This window comes from Diabrotica virgifera, chromosome 8 (genome assembly GCF_917563875.1).
Source record: "Diabrotica virgifera virgifera chromosome 8, PGI_DIABVI_V3a".
NCBI lineage: Eukaryota > Metazoa > Arthropoda > Insecta > Coleoptera > Chrysomelidae > Diabrotica > Diabrotica virgifera.
In genome coordinates this window covers 24,981,795-24,996,221 of record NC_065450.1, presented here as the reverse complement: position 1 = coordinate 24,996,221, position 14,427 = coordinate 24,981,795, and the positions used below count along the sequence as shown (strand labels likewise).

The window sequence follows — 14,427 nt, the reverse complement described above, 5'->3', positions numbered from 1 at the left end:
CTTTAAAATTTTGTTTTGGATCTTAAAGAGGCTCGTCTTCAGCCTCGATATTGAAATGTCTTTTTTGGGGACGTGGACGATGTATGATACAGAGTTAGGATTCATATTATTCATGTTGGTAACAAGATGACTTGACAGCGAGGTGACAGTGACAGGAGTTAGGTGCAGGGTTGTTACTTGTTAGGATGTTAGGTTAGCGTTACCTGTTACCGGCATGTAAAAATGTGAACTATGATACTTGTTAAACATACAATAATTATTTAATATAGTATTGTATTTGTTTTATTTATTACACCTTCCATCAGGCTTATACATGGTGTCAGGTGTGATGTATGATACAGAGTTAGGATTCATATTATTCATGTTGGTAACAAGATGACTTGACAGCGAGGTGACAGTGACAGGAGTTAGGTGCAGGGTTGTTACTTGTTAGGATGTTAGGTTAGCGTTACCTGTTACCGGCATGTAAAAATGTGAACTATGATACTTGTTAAACATACAATAATTATTTAATATAGTATTGTATTTGTTTTATTTATTACACCTTCCATCAGGCTTATACATGGTGTCAGGTGTGATGTATGATACAGAGTTAGGATTCATATTATTCATGTTGGTAACAAGATGACTTGACAGCGAGGTGACAGTGACAGGAGTTAGGTGCAGGGTTGTTACTTGTTAGGTTAGCGTTACCTGTTACCGGCATGTAAAAATGTGAACTAAGATACTTGTTAAACATACAATAATTATTTAATATAGTATTGTATTTGTTTTATTCATTACACCTTCCATCAGGCTTATACATGGTGTCAGGTGTGATAATCTTAGCATGGTGAAACCATTTCTTGTTTGGATATATACTCAACTGTAAGCTTGTAAAACGTGAGTATTATTTCTTGGTATCATCATGGAATCCACGTTTAAGCCACCTGAATCTCTAATATAAGACGGGAATATATCTGAAAACTGGCGAAAATTTAGCCAAAAGTTTGGTCTATTTATGATAGCTACGGACCTAACCTCCAAACCAGAAAGTAAAAAGCTGGCAGTTCTCTTAAGTCTGGTGGGTGATGAGGCATTAGAGCTGTACAACACCTTCACATTTGCCGAAGATGAAGACAGAACAGTAACTTGTGTTAAAAAGAAGTTTGAAGAATATTGTTCACCAAAGAAAAATGTTATTTTTGAAAGATTTAAATTTAACAGTATTAGCCAACAAGAAGGGCAACCCTTTGACTCATTTGTTACAGAACTACGGAAAGCCATTAAAACAACAGAGTATGACAAACAAGACCAGATGATTAGAGATAGAATAGTGATGGGCATACACAACAAAGCAACACAAGAAAAACTGCTTAGAGAGTCAGACTTAACGCTAATGAAAGCAGTTGACATATGTCGAGCGATAGAAATAAGTAAAGACCAGTCTAAAATGTTACAAAATGAGTCATTAATAAACGCAGTTCAACGAAGAGAACCAAGACATACTCGTGTGTGTACCAGATGTGGATACAATCATGTGAGAGATGATCGATGCCCAGCTTGGGGTAAAACATGTGCCAAGTGTCAAGGGCATAACCATTTTGCAAAAGTTTGCAGAGAAGACCATAAACCTAGTGGGAGCAGTGTGACAAGGAAACCAGAAAGTCCAAGAAAGAGAATGAAAGAGCAGAAGAAGAAAGTGCATCAAGTGACAGAAGCCAGTGAAAGTGATGTGCACAGTTCGGGAAGTGAAAGTGATGGCAGTGAACATCAGTATTTTATCAGGTCAGTAAACTCTAAATGTAAACACAAACTTGGACCAAATATGTGGTCAGCTGATATTTATGTTAATGATAAGCCTGTGTCATTTAAATTAGATACTGGAGCTGAGGTAAGCACTTTGCCTTTATGTATTCTCAAAGAAATAGCCCCAACAGCACATATCCGTAAATCTAATATATCATTAGTATCATATATGGGGATTCAAATTTTAAAATTAAAACAGTAGGGAAAGTTACATTAACTTGTGTTATTAAAAATGATAAAAAAGATATATCTTTTGTAGTTGTAGATACAAAAAATCAGGTTCCTTTGCTAGGGTTTAAGGAATGTCTAGAATTAAATTTAATCAAACGGGTAGATTCATTAGTAAGTTCTAAATTTAACAGTTTAAATGATCTAGTAACAAAATATTCACATGTGTTTGAAGGGTTAGGAAAATTTCCAACAAAACACCATATAACCTCGAGGGAAGATACCAAACCTCGAATAAGCACCATAAGACGGGTTCCCCATGCTTTACGAAAACGTTTAAAAAATAAACTGCGTGATCTTGAGGCACAAGGAGTCATAACAAAGGTAGATAAACCAACAGAGTGGGTTCACCCACTTGTCATTGTGGAAAAGCCAAATGGGGACTTACGATTATGTCTTGATCCAAAAGAACTTAATGGGGCCATCAAGAGAGAACACTTTCAAATTCCTTCTGTTGATGAAATTGTAACTTTACTTGGTAGGGGACAATTCTTCACTGTTTTAGACATGAAGGATGGATATTGGCAAGTGGAGCTGGATGATGAAAGTGCAGATTTACTGACCTTTGGTACACCATTTGGTAGGTACCAATTTAATAGACTGGCTTTCGGTATCTGCTCAGCCCCAGAAGTATTCCAAAAAAAGAATTTTGGAATATTTGGAGATCTTGAAGGCGTAATCCTTTACTTTGATGATTTAATAGTCACTGGTGCCTCAGAAGCAGAACATGACAGGAACTTAAAAAGGGTTCTTGACTGTGCTACCAAATACAACATAAAGTTCAATAAGTCGAAAGTACAGTTCAAACAAACCAGTGTTAAGTACATGGGTCAGATATTTTCAAAGGATGGAGTGAAAACAAGTGATAAATATATCAAAGCAATATTAGACATACCCACACCAGAGTGCAAACAAGATGTTGCAAGATTTTTAGGAATGGTAAAATATGTAGCCAAGTTCGTGCCAAGCCTATCAAAAATATCTGCCCCGTTAAGAAACTTGACAAGATTGTGATAAGTTGGGATGTTTTAAGTGTAAACACAGCTTAAAGTGAGTTGGTAGCTCTGAGAGAGATGGCCATCTGGCACTTACTGTTCTGCGGTGATGTTCCATGCGGACTGACAGGTAGGGCAGAGAACAACGGGGCAAAGACAGTAGTTATAGAAAAACTGAATGTAAAATGTATTGAATAACATATTAGTAATAAATATGAATTATTCCATCGACAGTGGTCTTATTAATTAAACAATGGTTAAGGTACTTGAGGACATATCAATGGCGACGAGGATAAAAGTGGTAACGAAGTAAATACTAATTGTTTTATGTAAACCGATGTCCGGTACCTTTGTTAGTGAATCAAGATGGCGAACAAAAAGTTCGAAGAATTTATTCCAGATTTACAACCGTGGACTATTTACGAAGAAAGATTGGAACAACATTTTGTGGCAAATGGGGTTGAAGAGGAAGCTATTAAAGTGGCGATCCTAATCAGTTCGGTAAGTGCACCCACATACACCTTGTTGAGAGATCTATGTTTTCCAGAAGCTCCCAAAACCAAAACATTTGCAGAATTATCACAGTTATTAGCTACCCATTACGGAGGTCAAGTGAGTACATGGAGAGAGAGATGTACATTTTTTGACCTGCGGCAAGAAACTGAGGAAAAAATAGCGGACTGGTATGCTAGGATAAGAAGTGCTGCAGTTACGTGCAAGTTTGGGGCAGATCTAACCAAAGTGCTGCTAAATAAGTTCGTGAGTGGTATGTGTCCTAGTAAAATTCTCGACAGATTATGCGAAGAGGATGAAAAGGCGACGGTGGAGCAGATGGTGAGTTTGGCAATGAAGACAGAAAATGCTATTATGGCTTCAAAAACAAGCTCGAGGTCAACTGTAAATGTTCACGTGATAGATCATCAGCAAGCTTCGTCATCGTCGAGTTCTCGAGTTCGTCGGCAGGGACAGGATGGAGGTTGGCAACATGGGACAAGGCGGACAATGCATGGCAGCTCAAACGTCAATGTAAATTCAAGTGTCAATCAGATGTCGAAATGTAAGATATGTGGAAATAAACACAAAAATAGTTGTAAATATAAAGATTACATTTGTAATATATGTAAAAAAATTGGGCACTTGGCTAGGGTCTGTTTGGCACATAAAAATAGTGTTAATTTTATAGATAGTGAGGCGGAAGAGGACATTTATACATTAGACAGCATAGAATCAAGAATTGTTGATCTGTGCCATGTACAAGTCAAGGTAGACAATCCCTTTAAAATCCAGGTAAAGATTGAAGGCAAAATATATGAGATGATCATTGATAGTGGCGCTGGTATAAGTGCAATCACAAAAGAAACATATATAAATAATTTTTCTCATTTTAGGCTAACCAGTGATGATCTGTTGCTAAAAAGTTATGAAGGTAGTGTCTTTTCACCAGAGGGATATTTTATAATAGATATGGGCTATAAAAGCAAGAAAATACCAGTAAAGCTATACGTTGTTCAAAAAGGTTCTGCAAATATTCTAGGGAGAGACTGGATAAAGGCCTTCAATATTAGGCTTGAAATGATGAATCAAATTGTAAGTAATAGTAAAATTCTAGATCTAATAAACAGTTTTTCAAACGTATTTACTAGTAAGTTAGGAAACTTTAATCATAAGGAAATTTCAATTAAAGTTGTGGAAAATGCTAAACCAGTTTTTTGCAAGCACAGAGCTGTTCCTTTAGCCTATGCGAAAGAGGTAGAGTTAGAGTTAGATAGGTTAGAGAAAGAGGGAGTAATAGAATTAATAGACAATTCAGATTGGGGAACACCTTTAGTCTTTGTTCAAAAATCAAATGGGAAAATACGAATATGTGGGGATTACAAAACAACAATAAATAAACATTTAGAAGATGTGAAATATCCACTTCCAAAAATTGATGAATTATGGAATAAACTAAAAAAAGGTCAACGTTTTTCAAAAATTGATTTACAACTAGCTTATATGCAGTTCTCCTTAAATATTGAATCAAGTAAGTTGTTAGCGTGGAACACTCACAGGGGTTTGTACGCAGTTAAAAGATTACCATTCGGAATAAAATCAGCAAGTAGTATATTTCAACGAGAAATTGAAAATCTCTTTAAGGGCATGAAAAATGTAACAAATTTTTTAGATGATATAATAGTAACGGGGGAAACAGCAGAAGAACATATGACTAACTTGAGGGAAGTTCTTAGCAAACTTGAAAAGGCTGGGCTGACAGTTTGTAAAGAAAAATGTGTATTTTTTAAAGAGGAAGTTGAATACTTGGGGTACAAAATATCAAAAGAAGGCCTTAAGAAAACAGATAGTAAAATTGCTGCAATAATAAATGCACCTAAACCAGAAAATATAACAGAAGTTAGAGCTTTTACAGGGCTAGTAAATTATTACCATAAATTTATACCTCGGGCTGCCCAGATCTTAGAACCAATATACAAGCTTTTAAAAGGTAATGTAAAGTTTTTCTGGTCAAAAGAATGTGAAAGGGCATTCAATATTATAAAAGATATAATAGCATCAGATAATTGTTTAGTTTATTTTGACCCTGACCTTCCAATAATAGTAACAACAGATGCAAGTGACAAGGGTATTTCAGGCATGTTAAGCCAAGTTAAAGAGGGAGAGGAGAGAACAGTAGCATGTGTGTCAAGAACTCTCATGCCAGCAGAAAAAAAATATTCTACAGTTGAAAAAGAGGCTTTAGCAGTTCATTTTACCATAAATAAATTTTACCAGTACCTCTGCTGTAATAAGTTTAAATTAAGGACAGATCAAAAAGCGCTAGTTGCATTATTTGGAGAACACAGGAGCATCCCTAAAATGTCCGCAAACAGGATACAAAGGTGGGCTTTATTTTTGTCATCGTTTGACTACAGTATTGAACATATCAAGGGAATAAACAATCCTGTAGCTGATTATTTATCAAGGTCACCAGTGCAGGTTACGGGAACAGTAGAGGAACCAGCGGAAGGAATGACATATATTCATTTCACGGAGTCTATAGAATACTGGCCAATTAACAACAAAGTACTTAGAGAAGAAACAGACAAAGATGGCATTTTAAGGGCAATAAAGATGTATATTAAAACGGAAAGATGGCCCAAACATTTAAGTGATGAAATAATGCCATTTTACCATAAACGACAAGAGTTGTATTTAGATGAGCACATAATAATGTGGGGACATCGTATTGTGGTACCATCAAGTCTAAGACCACAAATCCTCGATGAGCTCCATGCAGGACATTTTGGAATAGTCAGGTGCAAGTCATTAGCGAGATCATATGTTTACTGGCCTAAAATAGATTCCGACATAGAGCATAGGGTAAAAAGTTGTGGTCCATGTTTAAAGAATAGAGACAACCCTCCATCAGAGTTTTCACCGTGGCCTGAAGTGGACAAAGTATTTGACAGAGTGCATATAGATTTTTTGCAATTAAAAAGCAAGTTGTGCTTAATATTGGTGGATGCTTACAGCAAATGGGTAGAGGTATTTCCTATGAGTAGGGCGACAGCAGCAGAAACGCAAGAAAAACTAAGGGAAGTTTTTGCCAGAATGGGACTACCAAGGTTATGTGTGAGTGACAATGGACCTCAACTAGTTGACAAAACCATGGAAATATTCTTTAAGAAAAATGGGATTAAGCATTTAACAGGGGCACCTTACCATCCATCCAGCAACGGAGCTGCAGAACGGTATGTCAGGACATTTAAAATGAAGCTGAAAACAGCCCTAGATGATCCAAGAAACTCTGGTATTCCACTGTCTACATTAATATCAAGATATTTACTAACATATCGCAACACAAAACACCCAGTAACAGAAAAGTCACCAGCTGAACTTGTATATAATAGATCATTGCGAACAAGAATATCAATGATGGCCGAAAAGCCCAGTAAAGAACAGCAAAATATTTCTATAAAGGAGAAAAGATGTTTTGAAATAGGAGAAAGGGTTATGGTAAGAGACTATAGGGAAACAAACCGAAAGTTGTGGGTGGCAGCTAAAATAATAAATAAAGTAGGTAAGAAAACTTATTATTGCAGATTAGATAGTGGTCAGGTATGGAAGCGTCATACGAATCAGGTAGGCAGGTGTAGCACTGAGTTTGCAAACAACAGGGAAAATGAACTTGACAGTAACAATGACTTTCAATATATAAAACTACCAAACGTAGTACATCCGGTAGGTGAGAGTATAACACAATCTGAATCAAATTTGGAGAAGTTAACGATGGAAACCCAAGGTGAGCCAGTTTTGCTGGACATGGCTACTTCTTCAGACACTGGCAACAGATCATCAACTGATACAGTTTACAGGTCAGATAATGAACAAAACATTATTGTTGATTATCCATCTGATAATATGTCTCAAACAGGTAGAAGCAGACGCGTTACAAATATGCCAAAGAAATACAATGATTTCATTCTAGAGTAAGTCAAAAAAAAAAAAAAAAAAATTGTTCAGTTAGGTTTTACATAATCATATTAATCATATTTGGGTAGATATAAATTAAGGGTGAGGGTGATAAGTTGGGATGTTTTAAGTGTAAACACAGCTTAAAGTGAGTTGGTAGCTCTGAGAGAGATGGCCATCTGGCACTTACTGTTCTGCGGTGATGTTCCATGCGGACTGACAGGTAGGGCAGAGAACAACGGGGCAAAGACAGTAGTTATAGAAAAACTGAATGTAAAATGTATTGAATAACATATTAGTAATAAATATGAATTATTCCATCGACAGTGGTCTTATTAATTAAACAATGGTTAAGGTACTTGAGGACATATCAGATTGGATGTAGATTGGCAGTGGTCAAGTGAGCATCAGGATTCACTGGATCAACTAAAGCATCTGTTGACTAACTCACCAATCTTGGCAGTATTTGACCCAAAAAAACCAATAGAAATTGAAACAGATGCATCAAAAGAGGGACTGGAGGCATGCTTGTTGCAAGAAGGTAGACCTGTGGCCTTTGCATCTAGAAGCCTTACAAAAACTGAGCAGCAGTATGCTCAAATAGAAAAGGAAACCCTGGCTATTTTATTTGCAGTAAAGAGATTTCACTACTTTGTCTATGGAACTTGTGTGAAAGTTCATAGTGATCACAAACCACTGGAATCGATTTTTAAAAAAGATTTACAGTCTATTTCCCCGAGAATCCTGAGAATGAGGTTAAAATTATTCGATTATGATTTAGTTGTGTCATAAAAACCAAGAAAAACCATGTACATATCTGACACACTGTCAAGGGCATTTCTAAAAAACCATAAAAGATCTGTTGATACAGAGATAGAGTTTGTGGTTCATTCAATTGTCAATGATTTACCGTTATCTGAGGAACGAAAAAATCAGTTTCGACAAGAGACAATAGCAGACCCCCAACTACAAGTTGTTTTTGACTTTATCATCAGTGGCTGGCCAGAGCAAAAATATAAGATTCCAGAGAATGTGAGACACTTCGCCAAAATAAAAGAGAATCTATTTATAACTAATGATCTTCTTTTTCTAGACAATAAATTAGTTGTCCCTTTTTCATTACGAAAGGAAGTTCTAGGATTACTTCATGAGGGACATTTAGGCATAGAAAAAACAAAAGCGCATGCACGCCAAATTATTATCGTCCTGGTATGGCTATGGATATTGAATCATATATAAGGGCATGTAAGAGTTGCGAAAAATTTGCTAGAAAAAACCCAAAACAAACCCTATTGTCATATCCACTACCTAAAAGGCCATGGGAAAGGGTAGGGTCTGATATTTTCACATATGCAGGTAGAAGTTACGTAGTTTTATTTGACGCATATTCTAACTGGTTAGAGGTATTACCCATTAGAGACAAAAGTGCTGAGGCAGTAATTGATGAAATTAAGACAGTTTTTGCACGATTTGGATCACCTGATTTTCTTGTAACTGACAACATACCTTATAATAGTGAAAAATTTAGAAAGTTTAGCAGAAATTGGAACTTTACCTTGATCTTTCGTAGTCCTAACTATCCACGTTCAAATGGATTAGCAGAAAAAGCAGTCTCAACTGCAAAAAACATGTTAAGGAAAACCATAGATGAAAGAAAGCATGCAGACCTTCAGTCAGCATTAATAAATTATAGAAATTATCCATTAAAAGGCATGGGATACTCCCCTAATAGCACACGACGTCCTTTGGACGTCCAAAATAGGTCCATTTTTGGTCCTTACGTCCATGGACTATAAACGGACGTCCTTTGGACGTCCCATATGTTGGACGTCCTTCGGAAGGAATAAATATGGACGTCCGACGTTGAACGTCCTTTGGACGTCCATACTGGACGAAATACGGACGTTTTATGAACGCTTATATATTATATTGGACACATTATACCAATTACGGGATCAAATAGCAAAATAATTCAATAAAATATTAACTTACGCGTTAACTTTACGTTAATGAAATACAGTCAAACCTGTCAGTAACGGCCACTAAAATGAAATAACTATTGGCCGATATAGAAAGGTGGCCGTTATTGCCAGTTTTTGTAGTCTAGATATGCAGTAAAACTTGTGTTACTGGCCACCTGATAAAATCGGCCACCTGTACTAACGGCCAGTTTAAAAATTCCCCAAACCAATTATATCTAGACTACAAAAACTGGCAATACCGGTCACCTTTCTATATCGGCCAATAGATTTTTCATTTTTAGTGGCCGTTACTGACAGGTTTTACTGTAATTGGTTTGGGGAATTTTTAAACTGGCCGTTAGTACAGGTGGCCGGTGTTTGCAGGGGGCCGGTAACACAGGTTTTACTGTAGTTTAAATCGAAAAGATTAAATCTTAATTCAAAATTGTATATACAATTATTACAATTATAAACTATATAGTTTAATATCCAAAACATGTTTTTGATTTTATGTAATGTAATGAAAATCTTATTTGTAAATTATTGGTTACAATGTTTAACAATAGGAAATATTCAAGAATAATTAAAATAAAAGTTTAATCCTAACAACACAAAACATTCCAGGAATGTAGGTATTACTACCGTTCTATTCCGTATTCCGTGAACATCTATCTGATTAAATTATGGGTGGAAAGTTACCACAAGATACCTATTCTATGAACAATGTCTTTCTGGAGGGGTAAAATTTTCCATTACAAGATTTTAAGAGAGGCCATTTACTATTCAATTTGCGTTCATTTTCAAATTTGCCGCGCGAGTATCTATGTAGCGTCGCGTGGTCATTGGTCATCACATTTCATATATTTATATTTCGTTTTCATGATAAGATAACCCAGGGATGGCCAACCCGCGGCACGCGTGCCACTCTGTGGCACGATTGAGTCCTATCAGTGGCACGCGTAGCGTTTTGGATTAAAAAACTTTCAAAAAAATTAAAACTTGAAAAACAAAAAATAATAAGAAGAAACTTGGTAGGTTTACGGAAGTTACGATAGATGCGGCATCATTGCATCCTCTGGCCAGCGATATTGCTGCGATTGGTGCACGTGATCCTAGCTGTCGTAATGTGCAATAGGACTGCGTTACCCTTGCTTAGTTTATTTTAAACTGCCCCGTTGTATGTGCACATTTTGTCATCGCGCATTGTTTCTTTAAAATTTTTAAAGTATTTGTTCGATATGTCCACGAGTAAGCCTTCGACTTCAAAACGAAAATACGAAGATGATATTGCAATTCGCGATTTTCAACCTGCTTGGGAAGAACAATTTTTATTTACTAATCGTAATACTTCAAAGCCTGTTTGTTTGATATGTGGATTGTCTGTAGCAGTTCCGAAAAAATTTAACCTGGAACGACATTATAAACAACTGCATAAGGACTTCAGCAACAAATATCCTATTGGTTCACATTTGCGAGCCGACTTTATTGAAAAAAAAAAGAAAACCCTAGCCAGCCAACAGTCACTGTTTCAGAAGAGAAGTGATGAAATGGAAACTATGGTTAAAACATCATATGAACTTTCTCTGCTGTTAGCCCGGAAGAAAAAAGCCTACTCTGATGGAGAGGAGATAATTAAAAATAGTCTGGCAATATTTGCTAAAAATGTGGGAGATGTAAAGATCAAAAATATGGTCGATAATATTGCATTATCCCGAAATACAGTCATGCGCCGTATAGATGATATGGGCCAGGATGTTGTTTCCCAAATTATAAGTGGATTACAATCCTGCAAATTCTTTTCTTTAGCGTTGGATGAAAGTTGTGACAACACAGAAAATGCGCAGTTAAGCATTTTTGTCCGTTATACCAATGATAATTTTGAAAATGCCGAAGAGCTTCTGGATTTGCGCCAACTAGTCACAACAACAGGAGAGGACATTTTTCAACAGTAAAAACGTAATCGAAGTCAACAAAGTTGAATGGTCAAAATTAGATAGTGTTTGTACAGATGGAGCTCCTTGCATGGTTGGTAGACTAAAGGGGTTTGTTACATTACTGGAAAACTATTTGGGAAGAAAAGTTTTTAAGTACCATTGTATTATTCACCAGGAAGCTCTTTGTGCCAAGGACCTAAACATGTCATCTGTTGTTGACCCTGTAACACGCTGCATTAACAAAATACGAGCTCGGGCATTGAATCGACGACAATTTCGAGAACTGTTCGCGGAAGAAACGGAGCAAGATGGAGAGTTACTTCTCCATTGCAGTGTGCGCTGGCTCTCCAAAGGAAATGCACTCGAAAGGTTCTGGAACTTGAAGGAGTGCGTCTTAAAATATTTGCAAGAAAACAATGAACTACCCAGTGAGTGCTCGTTGCTTAATGATAAAGATTGGCTTTGGGATTTAGCTTTTCTCACTGATATTATGAGACATTTAAATCAATTAAATTTAAGATTACAGGGAAAAAATTGTATTTTTCCTACTCTAGTTGGTCATATATCTTCTTTTGTGAATAAACTTATGCTTTTTTGTAACGATTTTGGAGAACAGAGATTGACACATTTCACATTAAGGCTATGGGTACATAATTCGCAAATATTTTACGTGTATCCCTACTTTTTCTGTCTTTACACGGCAAATTACGTGTAGTAAAATTCACACTGGTATGGATATGTAAACATTACTAGAATGTCATTCTACTTGAAAATGTCATAATTAATTTAAAAAGATGGCTTTTGAATGTTCTTGGATAACTGTTATTTTTATAATTGCAAATTATTAATTCAGTTAATAAATGTGATAGTTTTTTCACAAACTATGTTTTCAGTGATTGTAATAATTTATTTGTACAACAAAAACTAATAATCAATCGAGAAAAGAGGAAAAGTGTTAAAGTGATTTTTTAATAATATATTGTTATTATGGAACGCTTACAATTTTGAACATCTCAACAAAAAAATACTTGGATCACAGGATATATCTGATGTATTCTCTGCTTGGATCTTCCACAAATAATACACAATAAATAACTTTTTATTAAGTTCACGTCTTTAATCAATTACTTATCAAATACAATATATATATATATATATATATATATATATATATATATATATATATATATATATATATATATATCAATAATATTTAATCAATTTCTCAAAATATTCCCGATGCAATGTCAAATATTTAAAATTGTCACTGATTGTCAGTGTGTGACTGACAATATGCTGACAATATTATATTCGGCTGAGTGCGTTGTAAGACAAAGACAGATTTGGAAAATATTACCACGGCATTGTGTTCATTTTTTTCGAATCCTGAAAAAACCAATAAATATTTTTGAAAAATTTAAACGCAGAATGAAAAACTAAATTATTACCGAGGGCCGAAAGTCCCTTAGAATAAATAAAAAGTTTATTTTGAATGAGATATTTGAAATTAAGAATCACACTAAATTTTTCCTTAGTTTTTCACCCCTGTAACTTATTAAAATAAACATTATAGAAGTTCTCAGGGACTTTCGGCCCTCGCTAATAACGTAATCTTTCATTCTGCATTTAAATTTTTCAAAAATACTTATTAGTTTTCTCAGGATTCGAAAAAAATGAATCCCCATTTGAATAGCATTGCAGCCGAAAATACGTACCGATCCTCTTAATGCAGGAATTAGCCAACAAGGTCAGTAGAACTCCAAATTATGACAGATTTAAAAACCTTATATCTATTTTGCTAGGTTCATTCAATACCCGGTTTGAAGATTTTCAAAAAGACAAAATGAATGTTGACCTTTTCATAAATCCTTTTTCTATTTCTCTGCAAGATATCAATTGTTACTCAGCTGAAATACAGATCGAAATTATTGATTTACAGAACCACACTATACTAAAAACCAAATATAGGGAAATTATTTCAACTGTTACTGATCCCAATTATATTGAATTTTGGAAATTTGTACCAGCAAACAATTTTCCTAATTTACACGAGTTAGCTCTGAGATATTGTTGTAGATTTGGTTCAACGTACGTTTGTGAGCAAATGTTCTCTATTATGAACATAATAAAATCAAAATATCGGTCACGATTAACTGACATGCATTTAAAAAATCTAATTCTGTTGGCTAGTTCCGAAATTAACCCCAATATAGATGAATTAATTAAAAAAATACAAGTTCAAATACCACATTAAATAAGTAACTGTTTAATAATTTGAATTTTAGATAATAAGAAAATATTTAAGTTTTTTTGTTTAACGTTTTTATTTTATTTTTATTAACAATAAAGTAAGTTTGTTGTTATGTTTTACTTATTACGTTATTTTTTAAACCTCCACTATCTTGACTAAACGGAAAAATGTGGAATTTACATAAGAAATACATATTGTACCGTATATTATTAATATATAGTATCCATATTAGTATGTCGAAAAATTTTAGTGGCACGCCAAATTTTTTTTGTTCTCATATTGGCACTCGACTTAAAAAGGTTGGCCACCCCTGAGATAACCGATAACGATAACCTAAAAATTTAGTAAAAATTTTGATTGGAAAAAAATGCATCGATAAGGGGGTGTGGGAAATGGAAATTAGTGGCTTTTTTGCTGTACTGTCTGCTAGTTTTTGCTCTGGGCTCTGGCTGGATCTCTTGTTTAAACAATTTTGTAAGTATTATAAAATCCGTTTTCAATTTTCTTTATTCTTTATGAAACGAATCATTTTTATGCATGCATATTATTACCTGTAAATAGTACCTATTTCTTTTGATTTTTAATTGTAAAGAATAGAAAAATTACCGTTCATTTTAATTTTTTTAGAATCAGCTGAAAGTGGTCTACAAAAAAAAACCAAGAAGGAAATGTATAGCCTTGTGGCTATGAAAGGCAAAAGAGAGATATAAAAAGTGTATTGGCTAGTTGGAAGAAAGTCCACATTGTCCATGCATAATAAGTTATTAATTACGAGCAACAACTTCATAAGTTCAAGAATATTGAGGAAATCCAGCTCCTCG

At 34.9% G+C, this 14,427-nt stretch overlaps 2 protein-coding genes across 2 annotated transcripts in view; both read left to right on the top strand.

Moving 5' to 3' along the window:
* The window catches only part of LOC126890693 (uncharacterized), a 233,973-nt gene that overhangs the window by 78,927 nt on the left and 140,619 nt on the right, over positions 1-14,427 (top strand). The window lies entirely within an intron of this gene.
* LOC126890695 (zinc finger protein 664-like) overlaps positions 1-14,427 on the top strand; it is a 76,750-nt gene that overhangs the window by 47,802 nt on the left and 14,521 nt on the right. The gene's annotated exons all lie outside the window — the stretch shown is intronic.